Source organism: Agrilus planipennis, unplaced genomic scaffold (assembly GCF_000699045.2).
Source record: "Agrilus planipennis isolate EAB-ADULT unplaced genomic scaffold, Apla_2.0 scaffold19, whole genome shotgun sequence".
Classification (NCBI taxonomy): domain Eukaryota; kingdom Metazoa; phylum Arthropoda; class Insecta; order Coleoptera; family Buprestidae; genus Agrilus; species Agrilus planipennis.
In genome coordinates this window covers 1,657,863-1,676,997 of record NW_020438954.1, presented here as the reverse complement: position 1 = coordinate 1,676,997, position 19,135 = coordinate 1,657,863, and the positions used below count along the sequence as shown (strand labels likewise).

The 19,135-nt window shown below is 34.7% G+C and overlaps 1 protein-coding gene across 1 annotated transcript in view; it reads left to right on the top strand.

Annotated features, from left to right (window-relative positions):
* The window catches only part of LOC108744005, a 31,695-nt gene continuing 12,560 nt past the window's right edge, over nt 1–19,135 (top strand). The window contains exon 1 of the mRNA XM_018479611.1: nt 1–77. The gene's annotated coding sequence lies outside the window, so the exon portion shown is untranslated. The remainder of the gene's footprint in view (nt 78–19,135) is intronic.

Here is a 19,135-nt window from a genome sequence, read left to right as displayed (position 1 = left end):
CGTTCGTGCTTTCTGCTGTGTGCATCACAACAAGGGACGCTGTCAACTCACGCGTGCGTCGAATTATTGCCGGGAAGGTAAGTCCAAAATAGTAAACATATGGTCATTGATGATTCCCGAAAACACGTTTCTGTATTCACAAATAATCGTCACAGTTTCCGTGACGTTGCCAGATAATACCTTTAGTCCATCAAAATTGGCAGAAGTTTTTTTTGTAACGTTTTATTAAGTGATAACGCATATCTGTTCATTGGAAAGTATAAGCTTTAAGTGGTATTTAATTATTTAACTTTTTATGAAATTAGTTAATAAAAAGGTTATATGCCTATACGTATGTATATATCCTGATTTCTCATTGAAGCTTAAAAGGAACTCCTTACAAATAAAATTAATTTAATTTAATCCTCTTTGAAATTTTTTAACATTAAAGAAAATAGAAGATAGATAAATAAAGAGAACTAAATAAAAGCTATAACATAATGACAGTATGGATGACTTTAATGTAGGAGTAGCGAAGGAAATTGTTCCTTAATAAGGAATATGGTACAAATAAAGTCAGCAGATTTGAAAAGATTTACGTCTTGTAGGATTACTTATGTTCATGATAAGATGATATTTAAGTGTTTAGTTTCGTGAATATAATTTACGTACTAAATCGCTGGCTCCGTTTCTCACCAGGTGAGATAAGAATCTTCAAGTTTTGAGAAGGACGATATTTAAAAAGAATGTTAAGATTTAAACACATAAACTATCGTTATCGCAAATTACAAGATGTAAATCACTAAACCCTGAATAAAAGTTTACTTCTCAAAGTCTACCGAAATCTGGTATTATTTTTTAGATTGAAAGATTTCCGGATCTTCTTATCCTTGTAGGAAAGGATTTCTATCTGATGGATTATTTCACCAATATACTGAAAACCAGACAGTTGTACTACTGAAAATGGTCTAAGATCAAAGCAATTCTTGAGTTTTTTAATATTCTGGTGAAATAATCCGTTGGCTTTTATTACTTAATTTGTTATTAAAATTACGAGTATGTAAATGTACCAACTTTTACACTTTCTGATTTATTATGCGTAAGAGGGTACTGAAAGTAATAAAAAGTCGATAAAATAATAAAGGAGCACTGTAATGACAGGGTAATGAGCGTACTGTCTGCCATAATACATTTGTAACATCGTTAATTCCTCTATTTCAGACCGTTCCGGGTTCTTTTCATGTTACGTTCTTATCTACAAAGTTTTGGAGCGGATGATCTAAATTATAAAAGTTCGAAGTGTAACAGAACATATATACAATGAAGTGTCAATTTCTACGTTAAAGTACCTCCATCAGTACTGAATGAAATATACACTGTAAAAACTATTTATAAAAACTGAGTTATTTCTTTCTATATAGTGGTGAGCACAATCGGTCTTAGTCTTGCTAAAATGAAAGACAAATATCAAGACCAATACTTCCGGTAGATTTACAAGTTAAACTATTTGAAACAACTTTAATACATTCTTTTCTTGAAACAAAAACATTTTTACTATTTGAAAATTTTTAGTTTGCTTTACTAGATTTTAACACTAAATGTATAAAAAATGAAACTTTTGTGAAAAGAGATCTACAACATTGTCCTCGGAGTAAGGGTTCTTTGTCCTTTGTCTGATTAAAATATAGAGACAAACTAATTTTTGCTAGATATTTTTTACTTCTTTAAGTTACTTTGTACTATTTTCCACTCACAACTATCGACATTATTTTCTTCAAAAGTCATGACAAGCTCGCACGTATGAAAATTTGTGCTAAGAAGAATTATTAAAAAAAACGAATCAGATTAAATGAGCACGACCAAGACTTAATCCGTATGACCAAGACCAAAACCGAGACTATATCAGCAAGACTAACACCATCACTGTATCAACAAAAGCAGGACCAAGACTTAACACGTTTGACCAAGACCAAAATTGGGACTATGTCAGTAAGACGAAGACCGTCACTGTATCAACACGAGCAGGACCAAGATTTAACACGTATGCCCGAGATAAAAATGTTCACTCTCTCAAAGTCTCTGAAAGCGAGCGACTGTCAAAAAAACTGTTTAGCGTCTCTGAACGGGAGACTCTAGTCGCTCATAGAGAGATCCTCATTTTGTATCCAATCTCTGAACGAGAGACTCGAATCTCTCAATAAGTGGTATCTCGATAGACATGATTAAAATTTTCTAAGTTCAATATATTTCAGAAATCCCAGTCTTTCTACGAGAGACTCGAGTATCTCAATTTTTCAGTTTTATTCATTCAGTCTCTCTGTGAGAGACTTGAATCTCTGAATTAACAATTTTATCTTTCGAGTCTCTCATACAGAGACTGTGAGAGATCCATAAAAACAGGCAATAACTAAGAGACTGTGAAAGACTGTGAGAGACGCTCTCAGAGACGCTGAAAGACTGAAAGACTGGAGAGAGACTGAAAGTTTTTGTCTAGGGTGACCAAGACCAAAATCAGCAAGACAAAGACCATCACTGTATCAACAAGAGCAGGACTAAGACTTATGACCAAGAGCAAAATCGAGACTATATCAGGAAGACGAAGACTGTCACTGTATCGACAAGAGCACGACCAAGACCAACACTAGAAATATTTTAGTAAGACCAAGGTCAAGACCGAATAAGTAAAACCAAGACCAATTGGTTTTGCTTAGTTCATCGTTACATTTTTCGGAGGTATACTTGGGCTTGGTCGTTTTGGATTATAACTCATACACCTACTGACCGGCTCCCTGTAATTAATCGATCATTTTCTTTAACGAAAGAAGTTTGAAGTTGGACATTGCATATTACTAATACTTGATGGATGAAATAGGGCGATAAAAACAGGAGAGAGAAAATAATATTATTTGAAAACAAATGTTTCGGACTCAACTCATTATCATAATTTTGTTTGTAGTACCAAGAACTAAATATTTCACTTGTGAATTTTTGTTTTCTTTTTTTATCATTTTTATAATTAATTTTTGAAGATATTCTTTTACAAAAATATTCGAAACTAAACAGTAATAGTGGGATACATATTAATTATTATTATAGTTAAAATTGACGAATATTATCTAATAAACGTAAGTATATGTAAATATCAAATTATCCAATATACGTAGATTTATTGGAATTTTCGCGATTATGTTGCTAAGCAGATGGCGATTAAAGCTCGTCGTAGGCTGGAAAGTTGGTAAACAATGAATTATAAACACCCACGTGTTGAATTGTTTATGTATGAAAGCTTGATAAGAAAAACGCTTTACGGAAAATATACATATTTCTATTTTAACAAGCACTTATATAATCAATTTTTCTGCATCAATGGCTTCGGGGTTACTAAAGCCAGATTTCAAGTAGGCAAAATTGTTTTTTAATGAAACAATTTTATTAATAATTCACCAACGTTCTGTCCGTTGTGTGTTTAATATATTTTTCTTTTATTAATTCACATTTTTTCGTTCAATATTTTTCCATACTTTTAATTTCCTTTTTATCATCCATCTTTTCATTCACATATTTTCACTCGTTATTCATTTATTACCATGATTTAATCTTCTCCAACACAATTTTTCTCTCTTTTACTCCAATTTTTAACTAAATGGATATGGGTGATAATTTTTGAGGATTATTTACAAATCGATATCATTATAATAGATTTCCTGGATGTACTACTAAACTTTTAATTACCGCAGCGACAACCCCTTTCATTCGTTTCAGTAAACAACTGACAAAACTTCACCCATCGTACCAAAAGAAGCATTATTTCCACCCACAATACAACCCTAATGAAATACTTCTTAGAAGCATTGTAACATTTTAACACATTCATATACGTATAGTATTCACAGGATGGCACCCTCGAGATTACGCTGTATTATGGGGGTGGAATTTCTAGAGCTTCAAAGTTCAGGGCTAATCTAATCGCAAATGAAAGTTGAATAAAAAATCAATAAGGGTCTAAGATCATATACATACAAGTAGGTAGTCATTACCTATGTGTGTATAGGTATATATGTATATGCATAGTGTTACTTTTTAGTAGGAAAACGGATCCTTCTATAGAATCACTAACCTGTCTTTCGTAGAAACCGTGCTATGTAAAAATTTGAAAATTGACATAAGTATGCATTTGTATACTATTTCATTTAAGACTAAATTCCATTTAGTTTAACTTGTTCTTTAATTTTTATAGATTCTAATATACAAAATAGAATTTATTTACCTTTTTCTGCATAATGTAAAATCTTACTACTTGTATTAACATTAAAATCATGTTTTCTGTTATTTGTATATTTAATGAATGATGATTTCTCTCCGTAATTCTTAATTTACTCATACAACAATTCTCTCTTTGACTGATGGACCAGTTTGTATTAGTTACAATTTAATAAAGTATTACGATAAATTATTCTTATTCCTCGACAGGTGAATCCCTGGTTCACATCAAAATGGATTCAGTCGCTTCGAACACTAACGTGAACTGTGTAGAAACAGGCAAACAGACAACCACCTTTTATGGTTCGATTTTGTTCTATTACATAGAAACTTTATAATATATAATTATTATGTATTAATGTATACATGTGATTATGAAATTTTCAACACGCCCGTGTCGCGATTAACTGACACTTTCATAAATCAATAATAAATAAAAAATAAGGATGACTAGGTACTCAGCATGATATTTTTTTTGAAGATACAATCAAACGCATTTCAGGCAAAGAAAAGTAAACGTGAAATAAATGGACTTGTGCCACAGATTAATATTTACTAGAAATTGACGTTCTGTCATAAACAAAAGGGCAATGATATTGTCTTGATAATACGACAGTGGATGTCGTAAATAATCGAAAGCCAATACAATTGGATTTGTCTTGTAAATGTCACAAACACATATGAAATTACTTTTATTCAAAAGTAAAAGCGTCTTAGCATTATGTATATTTACTGGACATGTTTGTGACATATTTTGTAATCTAAATCCTTAAATTCCAATTTAATATGGATATAAAGTAGAACCTCTTTAAGTCGAAAACCTCGAAAACTGTTCTTTTCTTCCCTTCCCTTCAAGCCCCAAAACCTCCATTACTTGAAATCTCATCCCTCTATTAGTCGAAATAATTAGAAAGTCCTTGCAAGCCATTTTAGTACATATTTTCCCTCTATTACTCGAAAAATTAAATTGGACCTCTATATATCGAACACAGCAATATTTTATTTTACAACATTTACAAATCGATAATTTGAAATTTATTACGCCTATAGTTCGAAGAAAACTAAGTTATCGACTTTAAGGATTTTCCGACAAATTACGTACACCAAATCTTAACCTCTACAAGTCGAATCAAAATCCGCCTAAGTTAAAATCCTCCATAAGCCTAAAACTCTATAACTCGAATTATAAGACCAAATTGTAATTAAAAAGGAACAAAAAGAACCTTCATTATCATTACAACTTTTACATAAAAAAACTTCGACCTCCACGATCCTTTGATCAAAGTTTTTGTTTACTTTCCAAATCCGTTTAATTTTCCATACCCAGAGTACTTTACTTTTTTCTCTTGGTGAAAATATGTCAATGAGATTAGAGTTTCTGCACGAAACGCTAACAAACAAACAACAAAACGATCCCCTACATAATTAACACTGGTGGAAAATTTTGAAGGTGTCAATTTTAGTATCACAAAACTTCAGTTACAGAATTAAAACTGACTTCACGTTTGGCCGTTTCAAAAACACGAAGAGACAGATAAAAGGTAAATTGAAATTGATTGAAGCATACATTGTAATTTGATTCCGTCCCAATAATGTCAACCTGAAAAATCCAGTTTACTAAAATATTAACAAAAATGTGACGTAAAACAAAGGAAATTTAACGTTTAACTGACGCTTGTATAAAGTGGCCTCTAATCTAATTTTGTATCACATCTTTCCGCTTTATCGGAGATATTGTTCACGGTATGTCCGTCTTTTATACTGACAGGCAATCTGTAAACATACATACATAAAACAAATGCATCATAAAATTACACTGAAGATGGTCTTTTGACGTGATACGAAGTTTCCGCAACATGTACGTTGGATTTGCCGCGAATAATAAAAGCTGCATATCATTTCTAGGATAAAGGATAACAGATATTATTAACTCCTGCACCTACTGTATTTTTATTCGTATCCTTAGGATCATCATCATAAGGTCGTCAGTCCTAAGACTGATTGGACACGTACCTCCACTCTTTTCTATCCTGAGCTAATCTTCGCATTTCCCTAAAACTAAAACAGCCCACATCCTTAACTATTTGCGAACAGTAATCTAATCTAGGTATACCTCTACCCCTCCTAACATCTGTTTCTGCCTCTAATATGTCTCTGACTAGACCTTCATGCCTGAGAAGGTATCCTACCAACCTATCTCGCCTATTTTTTATTAAATTCCATAGAGTCCTCTGTTCTCCTATTCTTTCTAATATCTCTTCATTTCTAACCTTTTCTACCCACGATNTATAGAGATGGCATTAATAGACTGGAACACCGCTATGAGAAATGTATCAGCCTTGGAGGAGATTATGTTGAGAAATAAAAAAAAAAAATTTTTAAAAACCTTGTTTTTCTTGGTCAGGCCGGAAACTTATCAATCCACCCTCGTATAAGTAAACATACATCGCTCAGTATTACTGAATTGTAAAAAACTAGTTAAAATAACCTACAGGTCGACACAAAAATGCTTATGGAAGCGAGGAGAGCCACTTCTGTTCGGCCATTTAGCGTGATAACATTCGGGCGCACCAAAATTACTCCTGTTGGATCTTGTTATTTGTGCGTTTTTACTATTGTTGTTGGTTTTACTATTGTTATTGTTGTTATCATGGTTTGCTGTTTTGAATCCACGTGTTTTTTTTTTTGTTTCACTACGAGCTGCAATAATTTTTTTTATATTTACACAATTATTTCAAAGCAGTCGACATTTTGGTTAGCAATTCATGTGACTCCCTTCTCCATGTTTAGAGGAAACGTGCATGAAATCTTCCTTTTTCTGTCATCCTTCTTCCTCCGAATACTTCCTTTATTTTTCTTCCGCGCATAAACGTTGCTAACTGATGAAACTTCTTCCTACTTTTGTCAAACTGTACATCCAAAACGGTAACGACCAACAGCTATTCAGGATTTAATAGATCCTATTTTCGGTAGTGGCGCTGTGAGATCCTTTTGATTATAAAAACAGAAGACTGCAGAAATAAGAAAAAGCATATCGTATATACCACCACGTTATTATGAGTATTTTTATCCAAGACAATGTCTCTTAAATGTTAAAAAAATAATTAGAAAAAGATTTTGATAATAGTAAAAGAAAAAAAAAATGAAATACAGAATTAGAAGAGTGACTGTACATTTTACTTAAAGTGTAACGAGTGTTAGGAAGAGATAATGGATGACGAAAATACTGTGGGCAGGAAAGGTCAGAAACGAGTAGATATGGGAAAATGTGGGAGAGTACAGGGCGCTAAGGAATTCAATAAAAAGAAAAGGAAAAGTAGAATATTAGGACATATTCTAAGACATGAAGGGCTTGTCAGGGACATATAAAAAGCAGAAAGAGGAGCAAAGGGATGCAGATAAAGACCTAAATTATACTAATCGTAACGGATGTGAGATTCTACTTTTTACGAATTGTAGGTTGTTTCGATGTTAAATTTTGTTCGTCGTTTCTGTTTTAATAAATCAACCCCGTCGCTTTTAGTACACCGAATAAACCGTGTTTTCAAAATTTAATACTGCCGCTGGCCCTGCGATTTAGATCCACCTGTTGCTGCATATAAATCTGACTTTCTTAATCTCTTTTACTCGAATATTCTCCTTCTAAGATTGTGAAAATGTATCCAATTAAAAGGCGATTGTGATGTTGTGGCCCATTTCTTAAGTGAACTACTCAACTTTTAATGAAGTGATTACGCCCAGAATACGAAACGAGGTATTTAAATATTCTAATTAAGCTAAACTAAGTGCAAATAAAACATATTATTTTGAAAATCTAATTTAGCACAAAAACACCTATGTCTTAAATCAATGAAATACATTGACCTTGTTTTGTCGGTAATAGAGGAATTTAGGCAGATTTTTCTAAGGATCTTATTTGTAAGAAAAGTGTATAGTCGAAATTATTTTTAACTTAGTGCATATACTACCAATTAATAAATGATGTAAATCTATTAACATTGTTCTTAATGAATTATTGTAAATTAAACTTGGTTACGGCCTATTAAAGGTGGGGGAACTCACTTTGCCTATGGGTTAATCCTGCACTAGTAGATGTATATTCTAACTTACATTATTAATGCAATTTGTCGTCTTTTCACGTCTTAACTACTCAATCGATCATCAAATTTTGTATACATATTACCAAGGGTACAGAAAAGGACATAGGGTACCTGTTATCCAGAAAAAATATTGCTCCCGAGGAATAGAAAAAAAAAAGTTTTATGTGATCACTACTCAATCGATCATCAAGATATTTTGTAGATACATTGCTAGGGATACGAAAAAGAACATAGGGTACCTTTTATCCAGAAAAAAAATACTGCTCCTGAATGATAGAACAATTAGTTTTATGTAGCCGATTTCACGCCTTAGCTACTCAATCGATCTATATGATATTTTGTAGAAACATTGTCAGGGGTACAGAAAAGGACATAGGATACCTTTCACCCACAAAAAAAATACTGATCCCGAGAGATAGAAACATTTGTTTTATATGATCGATTTCACGCCTTAATTACTCGAATCGATCATCATGAAATTTTGTACTCATTGTGAAGGATGTAGAAAAGGACATAGGGTACCTTGTATCCAGAAAAAGTAAATACTGTTCCCGAAGGATAGAAAAAAATAGTTTTATGTGGTCGATTTCACCCCTTAGCTACTCAATCGATCATTATGATATTTTGTAGACACACTGTCAGGGGCACAGAAAAGGACATAGGGTACCTGTTATCCAGAAAAAATACTGTTCCCGAGAGATACAAACATTGGTTTTATATGATCGATTTCACGCCTTAACTACTCAATCGATCATCATGAAATTTTGTAGACACATTGTGAAAGATGTAGAAAAGGACATAGGGTACCTTGTATCCAGAAAAAATAAATACTGTTCTCGAAGGATAGAAAAAATTAGTTTTATGTGGTCGATTTTACGCTATCACTACTCAATCGATCATCAAGAAATTTTCTAGACACATTGCTAGGGATACGAAAAAGAACATAGGGTACCTTTTATCCAGAAAAAATACTGCTCCTGAATTAGTTTTATGTAGTCGATTTCACGCCTTAGCTACTCAATTGATCTATATGATATTTTGTAGAAACATTGTCAGGGCACAGAAAAAGACATAGGATACCTTTTATCCAAAAAAAAAATACTGTTCCCGAGAGATAGAAACATTGGTTTTATAGGATCGATTTCACGCCTTAACTACTCAATCGATCATCAAGAAATTTTGTAGACACATTGTGAAGGATGTAGAAAAGGACATAGGGTACCTTGTATCCAGAAAAAGTAAATCCTTCGCGAAGGATAGAAAAAATAGTTTTATGTGGTCGATTTTACGCCTTAACTACTCAATCGATCATCATGAAATTTTGTAGACACATGGTCAGAGGTACAGAAAAAGAAAAGGACATAGGGTACCTTTTATCCAGAAAAAAATACTGTTCCCGAGTGATAGAAAAATTAGTTTTACGTAGTCGTCGATGATTTTTAAGGCGTATTTAGGACATCAACGTCAGCGAAGCCGCGAGTAAAATCTATATAGTATAAAATAAAGCATTGCTGGATTGCAATCGAAGCGTTATTTCACATTTACAAAGGAATCGAGTTTTTCTTTTTGTGAAAAGATAGCATTTAAATAAATTTGAAAGCAGCAATCAAGCACCAAGGGAGGCCAAAACCAGCAGAAAAGAAAATTCAAATATCTCTGAAGTTATCTGAACGCTTTGTAACAAACGAATCTTTCCTCTGGTTTTGCTGTGCAGGTCATCGCATTAAAAGAGAAACAACCGCTTGGTATTGATCGTAACGTTCAAAACCAAGCATTTTAATTTAAGTTAAGCAATTTTCGGAAGGATTAAGTAAAAACAAGCGAAAAATATATTGGATGTTTACCTACTAACAAAGCATTTATACTCTTTTCTCTTGTGTTATTGCCTACTGCACAAAAGTTCGCACAGATCTACATCTAAGAGCGAATATAAAGATAGAAGACGAAAAATTGGAAGAATTGGCCGATTTTATGTATCTAGGAAGTCAGATAAGTTAGGACGGAAGGAGTGGTAGGGATATGAAGCAGAGGATAACACAGGGTCGAGTCGCCTTCAATAAAAAGAAATCACTTCTATGCTTGCGAACGATTAATTCAGAAATTCGAAAAAGATTGTTAAAGGTGTATGTTTGGAGTGCGAAACATTGACGGTGGGTGCTGCAAAAAAGAAAAGGTTAGAAGCGTTTGAAATGTGGTGTTATCGGCGAATGATGAGGATACCGTGGATAGAGAAGGTTAGAAATGAAGAGGTATTAGAAAGAATAGGAAAACAGAAGACTTTATGGAAGTCAAATAGGCGAGATAGGTTGGTAGGACACCTTCTCAGACATGAAGGTCTAATCAAAGGCATGTTAGAGGCAGAAACAGGAGTTAAAAAGAGTAGAGATAGACCTAGATTAGATTACTGTTAAGGATGTGAGATGTTCTAGTTGTAGTTCAGGATAGGAAGGAGTGGAGATGCGTGTCCAACCAGTCTTAGGACTGAAGGCCTTATGGTGGTGGAGGTGGGAAATACCCTTTTATCCTACAATTCGACGTTTTAAGGGATTACCCAACTTAATTCGCTTGTCTATATAAGCAAAAATTCAGGTATTATTTAGTTTTACACAGGTTTTCTGGAGACTCCTAGTAATTATATGTTCTGTGCTGGAGACCCATTTTCATCACATTGCAGTGTACTACCTATACTCGTTGGGAAGCCCCAGTAGACCAACATGTGAATATTATACAATTTCAGCAATATTGCATACATGAATAGATACGTCGGCCGGTGAATAATTGCACCTTCCCGTGTCTGGAATAACACGCTCATGACTTATATAAAATGTCATTGTAAAGGGCGGCAAATATTATTTTTGTCCGGAGCGGCTAAATTGCTAGATCGAGTTATTTAACCACAGGGGACTTGTTTTGTTATAACAAAAGTATGTACCTACGTTAGTAATCAATTGGTACAAGTGGACCAATTGAATCCTTGATTTGATTAATTTGAATTCTTCTGATTTGCTTAATCATTGAACATTCCTTCAGGCCTTCCAGCATCCTTAAGGAAATCGAAATGAAATATACCAACCGTATGTTATCTAGTCACAACTCTGGTTTTGATCTATTTTATCCTTTCACTTATTATTTAATTTATCAATACCGAGATAAGTTTGAACAATCATCATCATCATCATAAGGTCCTCAGTCCTAAAACTGGTTGGACACGTACCTCCACTCTTTCCTATCCTGAGCTAAACTTCGCATTTCCCTAAAACTAGAACAGCCCACATCCTTAACTATTTGCGAACAGTAATCTAATCTAGGTCTACCTCTACCCCTCCTAACTCCTGTTTCTGCCTCTAATATGTCTCTGACTAGACCTTCATGCCTGAGAAGGTGTCCTACCAACCTATCTCGCCTATTTTTTATTGACTTCCATAGAGTCCTCTGTTCTCCTATTCTTTCCAATACCTCTTCATTTCTAACCTTTTCTACCCACGATATCCTCATCATCCGCCTATAACACCACATTTCGAACGCTTCTAACCTTTTCTTTTCCGCCGCTCCCACTGTCCATGTTTCGCACCCGTACAACGCCGTGCTCCAAACATACACCTTTAACAACCTTTTTCGAATTTCTAAATTAACCGTTCGCGAGCATAGAAGTGACTTCTTTTTATTAAAGGCGACACGACCCTGCGCTATCCTCTGCTTTATATCCCTACTACTCCTTCCATCCTCACTTATCTGACTTCCTAGGTATCTAAAATCAGCCACTTCTTCTAATTTTTCGTCTCCTATCTTTATATTCGCTCTTTCCCTACTTTTTCTTCCCTTGCATACCAGTATTTTAGTTTTACTTTTATTTATTTTCATACAGTACTGATCTGTCAGTACCGCTTCCATTTTATTTAAAGCTATCTCTAGGTCCTCCTTGCTAGCTGCTAAGTTTGAACAATATCTAATAATAAATCTAAATATAGAAACAGGGAGACTGTGGTAAATTAATAAATAAATAAAATAGGAGACTCATCCCAATTACCACTAACACAATTTTATTGAGCGGACACGTATTTCGCCTACTTGAAACGTGGGCATCGTCAATGCGAGACGAAATTCGTGTCCGCTCAGTAAAGTTGTGTTGGTGGTAATTGGGGTTAGTCTCCTATTTTATTTATTTAATAATAAATATGTTTGACAATATATTTTACTCGGCAAAAAAATGTGTCTCAAACAAAGAACACTTGTTACCCTCGCCTGCCACTGTCTTGTTTGTGCAATTAATTAAGCCTTTTGTTGACAATGTTCTTCATATTTTCATTTCATGTTTAGTTCATGTAACATGTTGGCGTCACTTACGTCTTCGCTGAAAATGTAAATGAACCCTTCAAGTTCTAAAAAAAGTGCACCACGGTAAAGCAACTTTGTTAACAAGGCTTCTCGATGAGCAGTGTATCAGGTTGAAAACTTTCATCTTACATAGAAAAAGAAATGAAAACTAATCTCAAGCAAGAAATGACGTAGTTCGTTGGCGTTTCTGTACCTATGTACTTCAGGTAAATAACAAGGTAAAATTATCTCAGTACAAAGTTAAAGAGACAGCTGGATATTATAAAGAAGAAACTACACAAGTGTGCAAAATATAAACAGAGCCGCATTATCTGCACAAGTTAAAGGTGAAAAATTTGTTTTTCGAGTTGGTAAAGTCTAAGTATTGATTTCCACTGATAAAGCTAACTTTATACACTGAACAAAGTTTCGAAATAAATTTGCAGATTTGCAGGTTGGTCAAAAACAAAATAAAACAGAAAGAGATTGGTTTATTCTAAAAACATTGAAAATGCTTTTTTGTATTATGTTTTCAATAAGCCTCTATTTCTGTTTCACACAATACTCTTTTGTCGATACCGCTTCCATTTTATTTAAGGCTATCTCTAACTCCTCCTTATTAGATGAAAAAAAATACTGATTTGCAAAGGAAGGAAATGTAAAGTAAGAGCGAATATAAAGATAGGAGACGAAAGATTAGAAGAAGTGGCTAATTTTAGGTATCTAGGAAGTCAGATAAGTCAGGACGGAAGGAGTAGTAGGGATATAAAGCAGAGGATATCGCAGGGTCGAGTTGTCTTCAAAAAAAGAAATCATTTCTATGCTCACCAACGATTAATTTAGAAATTCGAAAAAGATTGTTAAAGGTGTATGTTTCGAGGGCGGCGCTGTACGGGTGCGAAATATGGTCGGTGGGCGCGGCGGAAAAGAAAAGGATGGAAGTGTTTGAAATGCGGTGTTACAGCCAAATAATGGGGATACAGTGGACATCTTTTTAGGCATGAAGGACTACTCACAGACATATCTGAAGCAGAAACAGGAGTTAAGAGGAATAGAGGTAAACCTACTTACTGTTCGAAAATAGTGAAGGATGTGGGATGTTCTAGTTTTAGGGAAATCCGAGGATTAGCTCAGGATAAGAAAAAGTGGAAGACTAGCAACCTTACGATGATGATAAAGACTATTTAAAAAAAGAAATGACGTCCAAAATGCCCCTTGCTGATTACTGTATAAACGATCAGGTCAACAACAACAACAATATTCTATAATGACACAACAATTACTCAAATATTGTAGTGATTTATCAATGTTTAAGATAAATAAATATTTGAAATGAAATTGAAACCACAGCCGTGAAACTAAACTTAATAATAGAAAGATAAAAAGAATTGAAATGCATACAAAATGTTAATTCCATGAAATTTACCTCTTCCTATCCCCGTTCCTCTCTTTCTCACTACAACTAACAGTGAACTAATTATTGCAGGATTAGCATTTAGATTCAGTAGTACTACTTTCTGCCTGTATCATTTACCTTTGTTATTCCATTTAAATTGGACAGTAGAGTTTGGGTTAATTGGATAGAACAAATGGTTCGGTCTATGGAATTACTAATTATTAACAAAAATTGTTTGCTTAATAAGTACTTATAATGGTACCTACAATTAATGCTTTTGTCATATATTTCGTGTGTTTTTCTTGATTTAATAATAAAAGAATTGTTATACAACTAAAGACTATCGAATAGTAAGTTTACGACTTTAATGACTGTTGCATGAATAATACAATTTTCTGCTTTATTTTATGGTGGAGGTGCCAGGCAAAACGTATTTCGATGCGGGACAAAAATTGAATAAAATTTCAAATTTGGTAGCTAACAAAACGTAGAATTTATTTTTCAATATAGGAACTGTATTAAAATTTACATTGAAAAATTTCTCCCAGCACAACATGCGACAAATATTTGCTTTCCATCGATGAAAAATTGTGATGGTCTCTCGAATCTAAGTGCTCGTCTGCCATCAATGGTGTAAATTGTCCTTAACATCTTTATTGAGGTGGAAGAAGTAGTAGAAATCAAACGGAGCCAAATCCGGAAAGTATGGCAGAAGTAGAATATATACCTTCGTGCACTGTAATCTAATTCCTTGATAATGTATGCAGTATACTCATTTTTTAGATATGTATGTCTAACTGTTTTACGGTATTACCCATTTTTTTTCTTCTTCTGCTCTTCTACTCATACCATGAAGCGCGATAGGTACTAATCATGTATTAAAAATTGTAAAATTCTCTCAAAAATGACTCTTGTTTGGTTTTAAACTTGACCGGTTTTATTTGACAACTTTCCATTAGATTTTTATTTACAATTCTCCATTTGACATTTAGGGATTACCACAACGACACCCTTGAGAAAATCAGGAAAATTAATCCGCAAATTAGGATCAGTTTACTGTTAAAATATCGCTAATGATAAAGTTCGGTTGTTCGTTAATCAATTTGAGTGCGTTATTTGTTCAAATGTCCGTGTTACCAGAGTACAATTCGATTTTTCTGTTTTCCTGTCGGTTGTTAATTTGTTCGACCCAATTCATCCCCGATCTGCAATGACCTATAAACGCGAGGGTAGCTACCGGTTGCTTCTCATAGGTATTAGGTGAACGATCTGCAGGAGAGGTCAAAATACGAAACAGCAGCGCATCAATACAATATTACGTACGAGGGTGGATTGATAAGTTTCCGGCCTGACCAAGAAAAACAAGGTTTTTAAAAATTTTTTTTTTTTATTTCTCAACATAATCTCCTCCAAGGCTGATACATTTCTCATAGCGGTGTTCCAGTCTATTAATGCCATCTCTATAGACTGATTCGTCAAGCTCCTCAAAATAACCATTTACAGCTTCGATTACTTCTTCATTGTCCGCAAATCTCTTACCGCCAAGCCATTTTTTGAGATTAGGGAACAGAAAATAGTCACTCGGGGCTAGGTCTGGAGAGTAAGGAGGGTGCGGCATCAATTCAAACTTTAGATCGTTGATTTTAGCCGTCGCAACGATTGACGTGTGCGCTGGTGCGTTATCGTGATGAAACAAGATTTTTTTCTTCGCCAGATGAGGTCGTTTAATTTTCACCTCGTGGCTCAAACGTTGCAATAAGTCTGCGTAGTATTGACCAGTGATAGTATTACCCTTTGCAAGGTAATCAATGTATATAATACCTCTTGCATCCCAAAAAACAGTAGCCATAACCTTGTTCGCCGAAAAAATTGTTTTTGCCTTCTTTGGAGTTGGTTCCCCTGGTCCAATCCACTGTTTAGACTGTTCTTTGGTTTCAGGAGTGTAGTGGTGGACCCACGTTTCGTCAACGGTTACGAATCGACGCAAAAATTCGCTTGGATTACGCTTATACAATGACAAATTTGCGGTAGAAATGTTTTTTCGAATCAATTTTTGGTCGACTGTTAGCAAACGCGGCACCCATCTTGCACAGAGCTTTTCCATATGCAAATGTTGGTGCAAAATATGTTGCACACGTTCATATGACATCTTACAGGTCTCAGCTATCTCACGCACTTTCAATCTGCGGTCTCCCAGCACTATTTGATGAATTTTTTCGATCATATCTGGAGTTGTGACCTCAACGGGGCGTCCTGAGCGAGGCCCATCAGAGGTGCTCACACGACCCTTTTTAAACTCGGAAACCCACTGCTTAACGGTTGAATATGACGGGGAGGATGTCCCCAGTGTTGAGTCCATCTCTTTTTTAATTTCCTTCGGCGTTAACCCCTTCAAATAAAAGTATTTGATGACAGCACGATTTTCCTGCTTTTCCATTTTTACGAAAACCACAGAGGCGTCTTGTTCAGCGTGCTGTCAAACCTACACTAGCAAGGAGATCGGGCTGAAACTATAGCTACAAGCTATCCAAGGATGGTACTATAGAATGTCACCTCAAGGTAGGCCTAGTGGCGTCATCTCTTGGTTAGGCCGGAAACTTATCAATCCACCCTCGTATTACGTACAACGACGACAACATCGAAAGCACAACTTTACAACTGGAATTACCACAACTTGCGCATTGCCTACTAGCAACCGAAGCAAAAGGAACAATGTGAAATTACTTCCTGGATGAATTCCTCAAATACCTTTGCTTAAAGGAAGTTCAGAGCTGATTTCTAGTTGATTTATATCGCTAGGAAGTGCAATATGAAGTCTCTTTCTACAGCGAGCATCGACCCCGAAAAGTGTCCCTAATTTGTTGTTACAAAAAGGGTTAGTGAAAATGCTATTAGGAATTGTAAAAAGCTTTTTCAATGTATACTAAAGATACACCAAACATTTTGAAATTCAAACACATTTTTGAGAAAAACGCAATGAGACAATACAAACCTAAATTGCATAAACTATATTATCCCTATCCCTTTTTTGTTCTTCTAAAGTTATAGTTACATAAATGCCTTTACGTTTAACATGATTGATATTAAAATGGACTAAGAATGTGCTTTTATTCAACAAATCCTAAGTACCATTTACTTTAGTCTGTCAATAGTTTGTTAGTCAAAACAGTTGTCAAAAAATGTATTCAATTAAGTTCCACAAATTTTGTTCTCCCTATTTAAAAGTTATATTTAAAATCTTCGAAATTTCTGTTTTATAAATATGTAAAAGCTAAACATACAATTGTTACGAAAGTTCTGAGATACGTACTCTGTTTCTGCAATTTTTCAAAATAATTTCTATTACAGTCCATACGCCTTTGATATCTGGAGCAAACTAAAATCACAAAGAACGAGATCAGGACTGTAGGGCGGATGGCTGAGTATAGTTAATCTAGAAGCATTCAGGAAATCGATTGTTTTGTATGCCAAAGTATTATTATGGTGAAGGTACCAGCTATCTAACCTGGAACCCGAACGAATTGTCTTTATTTTATAATTAATTGACGCAAGCAGTATTCGGCATACCACTTTGCTGCAACCGTCTTTTGTTGTTCAAATACAATTTGTTTAGTTATTCCCCTTTCTCCAAAGAAAACAACGATCATTTTCTTTTTCACTAAGCGGGTTTTCTTAACAGAGACTAGCGTTGGTTCATTTTCAAATAGTCAAATATTGTTTCGGAATTTAGACAGGACGTAATAATAAGGCTACGTTTCGTCACATGTGACTAGAATGTACGCACGCAGAGTGCTCAGACTTAAACATTTTCAACTAGTCCCGACACCATTTCATTCTTATTTCCCTTTGCTAATCTGGATCCTTAGAAGAAGTGACCGATTTGAGGTATCTAGGAATAAGTTGGGACGGAAGGAGTGATAGGGATATAAAGCAAAGGACAGCGCAGTCGCCTTCGTGTTACAAGCGAATGATGAGGATATCGTAAATCGAGAATGTTAGAAATGATGAGGTATTAGAAAGAATAGGAGAACAGAGGACTCTATGGAAGTCAATAAGAAATAGGCGAGATAGGTAGGTAGGACACCTTCTCAGACACGAAGGTCTACTCAGAGACATATTAGAGGCAGAAACGTTAGGAAGGGTAGAGATAGACCTAGATTAGATTACTGTTGGTAAATAATTAAGGATATGGGTTGCTCTAGTTTTAGGGAAATGCGAAGATTAGCTCAGAATAAGAAATAGTGGAGGTGCGTGTCCAACCATCAGTCTTAGAACTGACGACCTTATGATGAGGATCTGGATCATTCAAGTCTCATCGATCGGACTATACGTAATTTCTTTATTTTCGATCACGCGTTTTTCCACAGTAGCTAATTTTTCTTGCGCAAAAGAATCAGGTGGGTTTCCTGAACGTTCTTTCTTCTCAAGGTTAAACAAGTCCTGTTGAAACTGTTTGTACCACCGATACATTGGGCATTGGACTTGAAAAATAGCTGACATTTCCTCAACACACCCCTCAGGACTCAAAGCCAAAACAAGTATAGTCACACAGAAATTTTGATATGTTAGATAATTCTGCCATTGTAAACACTTCACCAGACAATATCTCACATACTAATTATACTGATCTTTGTCCTGTCCACCTGTCCAATGAATTGTTACTATATATCTCAAAATTTTCGTAGCGATCTACGTTTCTGCCTTTTTCTTAAACCAGTAACAACCATGTACCATGTAGAATGTACTGCCGATAAAGAATTTCGTAAGAATGCCTTTTTATCGTTTTTTTTTTTAACTTATTACTGTCGCTTTGGATTGTAAATGTTTCATAATGTAGACAAATGGATTCTTTGTCATTGACTCTCTCAGTCGGACCTGTTGGGCATCCTGTATTGAACTTCAATCACTATGTCATGGTTGAGTAGTCTTGTATCTCTCTAAATGCATTTGTGTGCACGTAGCACGAAACTTCTCAATTAATTTCTGTTTTCAATCAAAATTACAAGGACTATCGTGAAATTCGATTCCACGGATCACAATAACAGGTTTATCGTGTCAGGGTCATTATTATTGAAGTTAAGCAATT